This window comes from Humulus lupulus, chromosome 1 (assembly GCF_963169125.1).
Source record: "Humulus lupulus chromosome 1, drHumLupu1.1, whole genome shotgun sequence".
NCBI lineage: Eukaryota > Viridiplantae > Streptophyta > Magnoliopsida > Rosales > Cannabaceae > Humulus > Humulus lupulus.
Genome location: NC_084793.1, coordinates 199,654,504 through 199,660,537, shown reverse-complemented (window position 1 = coordinate 199,660,537; position 6,034 = coordinate 199,654,504).

Sequence of the window (6,034 nt, the reverse complement as noted above, 5' to 3'; positions counted from 1 at the left end):
TAAGGCAAAAACACTTACGAGGTCAGTTGAAATCACAGAAGTCGCAGGTCCGGAATATGTTCGACATAAAGAACTATTCCTTATAGACGTTTGGATGGCTGGGGAGGTCAATGATGTTGGTTGTTTTTTGAAATCTGGTGAGGTAGCAGAAACCATCACACTGGTTCTAGTGTCCAGATTGGCCTTAAGGTAGAAGAAATATAATATATCTTTAGGAGTGGGGTCCTCCCCTTGTTCTTAAGAAATAAATACTTAAGCCTCGCTAGGAGGCAATAAATGTTGGGGGGAAGCTAGAACGGAGCTAGCTTTAAAAAATTGAGAAATTTTGTGAAATACAAACTTAGTTGGAGGAATGCGCCTGCTTTCAGGCTCTCATCGCTCCATGCCTCGAAGATGTCCTCCAGGGGAGTGCATCTCCACTCACCCTCCAGCTCAAGTTGCACATAAAACTTGGAATACATCTCGATCCCGTGGTCCCTCGTTATTTTGTTCACCTGGGGCATCAAAATTATACAAGAGACTATCCTCTCGGTCTCGTAAAAGCTGTTAGCATTTACCTCGATCTCCCTCTCCACCACTGGTCGAAAGTGGGGGATGGGGGTTTCAGTGACCTATTTATCTTGAGAAGAGAGGCCTGCAACATCTTTTCCTTTTTGGTTGCTCATCTTAAAATGGTTTAGTTCGCTTTGGTACAAAACGACTGTTAGAGGAGAGCTAAGGATGTAACATAGGACAAGATCACGGGAGAGCTTGACCTATGTATTGAAAGCTAAATTACTCGAACTAAAGCTTCTACAGGCTAAAGGCATAACTAAAGCCTTGATACGTGTATCCATGCATGCCCCTAATTCATGGGCCATAATCTCGGGAGGTACTGTCAGCTTAGAAATTGCATGTCAGAACACTGGTTTTGAAAGGCAGTTTTAATGCAAAATTTCCCTGGAACTGTGCTTCTTAATCTACCTAGTTTCAAGACCCAAAATCCCTAAACTTTTGGCCTAAATTGTTATCCAATGTAATGCCCCAATATCCCTAATGAGGTTTAATGGTTGGATTAGAAGGATGAGAGGGCCATAATTGATTTATTATTCCATTAAATGATTATATGCATGTTTATGTGAATTATATTATTATATGATGATAAATGCATGCATGTGGGTCCACATTTCGTTATAAGGGCATTTTGGTAATTTGGCTCGTTGAGGGCATAATTGTATATTTTCATGCATGTTGGTAAATTATTGATGAGTCCACATTATAATGTGGATTTTTTTCGATTCATTCGGCATAAAATGATCTTTGAATACTAGTTAGCAGTTTGGTCATAAAGGGGTTGATTTCGGGGCTCGGAGTGAGTCTCAGGGTAATTTGGTGATTAGAACATTACCGGAAATTAAAGGGTAATGGGATATGATTTATTAGCATTTGAGAATATTGGAAATAACGGGAATTGGAGAGCGTTAATTATAATTAACGAGATAGGCGGGAAATGACGATTTGTCCCTTGGTGGCTGTTAAGGGTTTTACGTAAGCCTAGGGGTATTTTTGTCTTTGGACCTAAGGATTTTATCAGCCATAGAAATCTGTAGAAACTTGCAAAAACAGAGCTTCTTTTTCTTCTTCTCCCGATCAAATTTCTTCTTCATTTCCTTTGAATTTTTTAACTCTATTTGAGGAATCAAGCTAGGGAACCAAGCCTTGAGGGTCTAGGGTTGTGTTCCACCATTGAAGAGGGTTCCATATTGAGCTTGAGGTAAGATTCTAACCATAGAAACTCTGGTTTTATACTTTGTTTTCATTTGGTTTTCAGCTTGAATTTTAGATTGGATAGTTGAGAATTGATGGGAGTTTTAGGCAAAGATTGATTGGGTTATGATGCCTAGGACTTGTATGTTTGGTTTTTGGGTTCTTTTGTGAGTTTGGATGGAGTTTGGAATCAAGTTTTGACGGTTCTAAAGTGGAGAAATCGAAGGAGGAAAAACCAGGGTAGATCAGCCTAGTTCTAGCGCTACAGCGCTAGCCAGGGCAAAGCTTCCCTGCTTGTAGCGCCTAGGCGCTAGGGGGGCAGCGCTACCTTGTTTTTTCAGGTTCCTATTTTAAGCATTTCAAGGTTTTTGGCTCGGGGTTTCAATTCCTAAGGCTCAAGATCGAATCTACTAGTTGTTTGGGTATGATTCGAGGTCCCAGGAGTGAGGTTTAGGTCAAGAACCTTTTATTGCTCATTTTCATTGATGGAAGTTATATTTGGTTATGATTAGGTGACCGCAAAGGAATCGAAGGATCGATCGTTCTCAATGGTTGTTCTTTTATTATTTCTCGCTCGAACCAGAGGTAAGAAAACTGCACCCCATATGTGACATGCATGATTATTAATGAAGCATGTTGAGTGCTCTATATGTGGACATTGATTGCATATTAAATGCTTAGCAATCTTGCTTATCTATGAATGGCACTGACCTATGAGTCAGGAATCAACAATGGTATCAGTATTGACTGTGAAGCTGTGACTTATTAGTCAAGTTCGGCAGTAGTACTGAGCACTGGTCATATGGTATTGGCTTATGAGTCAGGAATGATATTAGTATGATTAACGCGAGCCGAAAAGATTAGATCTAATCGATATAAGCATTGACGTCATAAGCATGAAATGCTTGACCGACCTTAAGTTTGATGAACACAAAAGCGCTTGTCTAGTCTAATGGCTAGTTACTTAGAGCCAGGGCCAAAAGGCCCAGGTGACTGCATCGTCACATGGCTAAGGGTGTGGAGCCCAAGTTCGTGAGTCACACATTAGTCACTTATCTGATTCAAGTTTGGACTCCATAGTCACTCATCTAGTTTAAGTTTGTGACTTACTAATCAGTCACCATCTGATTAGGGCTACACGCCCCAGCATGGTTACTAGAATCTTGAAGTGATATTCACTTATTTTTTTAGGGCTATAAGCCCAGTATGATTATCATAATCATCAATTGATATTGTATACATGCAGTAATGAGTTTTCTTGCTGAGCCTTGGCTCACGGGTGCTATGTGGTGCAGGTAAAGGGAAAGAAAAGCTCACCCAGCCTTGAGTGGAGAGCTTAGGTGGCGATGTGTACATATGCGGCCGCTTGACCACCACAGCAAAGGTGTTTCTCAGAGGAACTAGGGGTCAACCCTATATTTTGTCGCTTAGTTCAGCGGGTTGTAATTTTTACACTGTAATGACCATTTTGGATTGTAAATAACTTGTAAATGCTTTTATGGGCCCATGTACTATTTTATGTTTTAAATAAAATATATCATTTCCTTTTGATCGAGATTTTTCACCTTAGCCTATTAATAACACCTAGATGCATATTTATAACCAAATGACTCGATTAGCGAGTTAAGCACAGTTTAAAGTTCACAGTAACGGTCTTGGAGTAACCAGGGCGCTACATCCAAACCATCCAAAAATCCACAAAATGCCCAAAAACTTACTTGTATTATGCCATTTGTTCTAATGTTTGGGGTTTCATAGATGACCTATCTATTTCAACGTACCAAACTCAAACCAAGACATCCACATAACAAAAATAGAAAGAGAAAAGATAAAAACTTCACAAACTTGTATAAAACCATGTAAAAGAAGTTTACAAAAAAGGGAAAGACATATACACTTACAAATCGATTGTCGATCGGAGCTTGGGAGAGTGCCAAGGTTGAAAGTGTAAGGAACTCTGAGGAGAAATTGTCGAAGTAGATTGGGAAACTTGAAGGGTTTTTAGAAAGAAGAAAGTTTGAACTGAAAAGATGGTGAAAATCAGGTTTTGTAACCCTATATATACGTAAAACTCGGAAAAGAAACCAGAGCCACATGATCAAAGCAGTTCAATATCAAAGGGCTAAGATCAAATTAACCAAACGACAGAAAAAAGTTGACAAGACAACTGTCATCGTACTCGAAACCCGAACAGGCACCTGTAATAAACAAACACGTGCCCCACACTCGAGTGGGTAGGTGGGCACATTTCCCCACTACGAAAGTAGAAACCCTTTACTGTGTGTGACAGGAATGACGTCATACGCGAGCAGGGGCTTGGGGGAAAATGTTGTACCCTAAAAATTTGAGCTAAATCGTCTTGTTCGAGGTACAATTGGTGAAGCAATAAATGAAGGGTTCTAGATCCTAGAGATGTTGCATTAGCTCTAGATTAAATAGGTCGAGATTACATCACCAAGGTTGCATTAGCAGTTACCCAAAAAGGGGTTGTTATCGGTTTTTGTGCATTAAAACCCTTATTCTAAAGCCTTAAGTGTTGTTCAACACGAAACCCACGTCTATTATATTCAAAATCCATAAAATGTATCATTTTTTACCATATTTATCTTATACAAACTTATTTTCATCCCTAAATCTCTTAGAAAATAGACCAAAATACCCATTTTCCCCATAAATCCCCAAGAACAAAATCAAGAATGCCTAAAAAAAATCCATAACAAAGAGAAATCAAAAACTTACACGTTGGAAGTTGATGAGAAAATTAGAGTATCGACTGGTAGTATTTGTACAAGGAAATCCTTGGGAATTCATTTTCAAATGGAGATCGAGTGGGAAATTGAGGGATTTTGGAGATATCTTTCTTTTTTCTTGAAGGAAACATTCAAGAAATAGCTCTGGTTTTGTTTTGAAACTGTGAGAATGAAAGGAAGGAAAGAGAAAGGTATATATAGGCTAGAAGATGGGAAATTGGTAAAAGAATCTTGATCTTTAAAATTAAATTATTTGATCTGAGGGTTGTCGTTTAACCTCAAATATTGGCGGAAAAAAGAGGCTAATGAAAAGACGTGGATAGTAATAGAGTACTTGAGTACTCTCGGTATCCATCCCTGTATTGATGCGTGTCCACACTCGAGTGTGGTAGGTGGGCATGTTTTCCAAAAGAGAAGTTCAAAAGTTTCCTTCTCACGAGGCTCGAAAAGATACTTTTGAGGGGGCAAAATGTTACACCCCAAATTTCAAGATATATTTATTAGCCTCGAAATGTAGGCTTGCAAGTATGGATATCAAACGCAAAGGGTGTTCAAGATGATTACTTACGCAAATAGTTAATCACTTTAAGATGCCACGTTATAGGCACTCGAGCACACAGTCTGAGCTTGAAGGCAAATGTCCTCTCTGAAGGACAAACTCGAAACTCTGATAGATGAGGATGTGATGTTATTGTTATGACTAAGATTGAAACATCGTGCAGGCTTGAAACACACAAAGCAACACCATGTATGTGTAGGAAATACATATTACATGATCTTTGTTTATTTTCATGTAATTTACATATCATCAAACAAACATGCAAATTCCTAAAAGATGCTCCTATGAAATTGATACAAATACAGAGTAAAGTAAGAACTTACATTACGCAACAGAATTGGAACAACTCATTCCTTCAATCTCTCTAACCCTTGATTCCTTTCTATAGCAGAGTATTATCAAGAGATTAAACTAGATTAGCAACACAATCTTCTTCACCAAGCCTTTGATCAACCTATAACTAGTGTGTGCTAGTTCTCAACACATAAGATAGAGATCTAGAAGAGAAGAAGAAGAATGAGTGGCCAAGAAAGGATTAGACTGTTTAGGTTATCACTTACCCAATGAATCAATTGAGACTTCCTTATGAAAACCCTAGATATTATATTCCTTATATAGGAAACTTAATGGGCTTTATTTAAATTTAAATTAATTAAAATAATAAACAAAAAGATAAAAGCCTTAGGCTCCCAAGTGGACTTGGGTCCAATCTCTTTGTTTTGAATTTAACTCCCAATTGGGCCTAAATTCAAAACCTTTTATTTTTTATTTTTAATTAATTAATTAAATCCTTATTCAAATTAACAAATTATAATTTGAAACTTGATTTAATATTATTTATTTATATTGACACTATTATCCCTCAAAATTCAAGAGATGACATGGAGAATGAGAAAGCGACACGTGGCATCACAAATCATGGAAAATGACAAAGTATTGAAAAAAGACCGATAAGCAAAAAAGGACAGGTCCAGGACCT